The sequence below is a fragment of the Pteronotus mesoamericanus genome, unplaced genomic scaffold (assembly GCF_021234165.1).
Source record: "Pteronotus mesoamericanus isolate MK-2021 breed Mesoamerican mustached bat unplaced genomic scaffold, CSHL_Meso_final contig_173, whole genome shotgun sequence".
In the NCBI taxonomy this organism is placed as follows: Eukaryota; Metazoa; Chordata; class Mammalia; order Chiroptera; family Mormoopidae; genus Pteronotus; species Pteronotus mesoamericanus.
This window is the reverse complement of record NW_026555072.1, coordinates 9,520,390-9,522,092: the sequence shown is the minus strand read 5'-3', so window position 1 is coordinate 9,522,092 and position 1,703 is coordinate 9,520,390. Positions and strand designations below refer to the sequence as shown.

General features: G+C 37.8%; 1 pseudogene; it reads right to left on the bottom strand.

Moving 5' to 3' along the window:
* Positions 1-240: 240 nt before the first annotated feature.
* LOC129065060 (40S ribosomal protein S3a-like) lies at positions 241-973 on the bottom strand (annotated as a pseudogene).
* Positions 974-1,703: the final 730 nt, after the last annotated feature.

Here is a 1,703-nt window from a genome sequence, read left to right as displayed (position 1 = left end):
ACTTTCTGTATGTACAAGACCCATTCTGTGTTAGTCATGGACTGCATAATGACATTTCAGTCAACACAGACTGCATATACAGTGATGGTCCCTTAAGATTAAAATGGAGCTGAAAATTCATTTTGCTTAATGAATTTGTAACAATCCTAACTTTGTAGCACAATGCATTATACAAATATACTACTTACCATTGTGTTACAGTTGCCTACAGTATTCAGTATAGTAACATGCCGTACAGGTTTATTTGTAGCCTAGGAGCTGTGTAAGGGAACTACTGCCTTCATCATGAAGCTCAGTGAGTTTTCACAATTCAAACTTGGGCTTTGTCAGCATTTTTACTTTACTAACAAAAACATCATGGAATTGATAAATAGTTTGGCAGATCTTTTCAGTATCTTTTCTAATGCTACGTGGAATCAATTTATTGACCACTTCTTTGAAGTCATTTGTCTGCACCTCTATTAACGACGTCCATTTTCCAGATTTGGCAGACCTCTTGGTGCTGAGTGTAAGGGTTCTTCCAAATCTGATTGTTGAATTTTTTTAGCAAAACCAACACAGAACAGATGAAGCAAATAACCCTCAGTAGTCTTAGCATTGACATGAGCTTCAATCATGGGCTGCCATTTTTTGACCATGGGACACGTTTTGTCACAGGATACGATCCATGCCATGGAAGTTAGTAAAGCAGTTTTTGCCCTTAATATCCTCAGTGCTTAGCTTAGATTTTCTAAATACATCTTCATCATTCTGCAGATCAGCAAGGCTCACTTCAAAAACATGACCCTTGAAGCCATCACGTACAATTTTGGTTCCTTGAGTTCTTGTGACTAGTGTTATTCCAACATTTCTTATATTGAACATATGGTGCATTCACATCACACCAATCTTTCTTAGAAATTGGATCAACCACTTTCTTCTTGGTTCCCTTTTTGTTGCCTTTGTTTAGGCACTTGTTCTTGCCAAACCCCATTGTGCTGCTCAAAGCCCTTGCTTCTTTTTTGAGACTCTTTTTGGCCTCCATCCTGACATGTTTGTGACCCTTCCCTACCTATTTATGATTTTTCCTGACTTGTTTGACCCACTTACTGACAAATGTTTCTTCATGACCTATTTGAGATCCATCCTTATGTACATAAGGACATTGAGACTTTTTGTGACACCTTTAAGACCCTTTTTGTTCTGGTTGAGACTCTTCCTGATGACATTGAGAAACTTCCTGACATTTTTGAGACCGTTTCTGATGTTTGCAATGCTTTTTAGTGTGTACTTTTGATCCTTTGTGCTGAATTGGTCTTTGGTGTAGTCTTAAGAGGAGGCAAAAATACCACTATCCTCAAACTTACAAGGACCTTTCTTCAAGCATCTAGTCAAGAAATGTGTATGACCATACATCAAAAAAAAATCCATCAGTGCTTTTTCCAACCCTCAACTGCAAATGGGAAATGGAGAATTTTATTGATCATTGTCTTAGTCTTTTAATCAAAATGTTCTATAATTCTGCTTAAGTGTCGGTGCTTTTTGTTAGAATATAGTTTTAGTTGTCTCAGATAGCCAAAATAATAATGACTTATGTGATAGAAAGCAATTCATTTCTCCCTCGTGTTAACATCTGGGTATATGTAGTCCAGGGCTGCTTTGTCAGGACCATGGTGGTTCCCAGGCTCCTCTGTCTTATGGAATTGCCATGCCTGGGTAAAGTT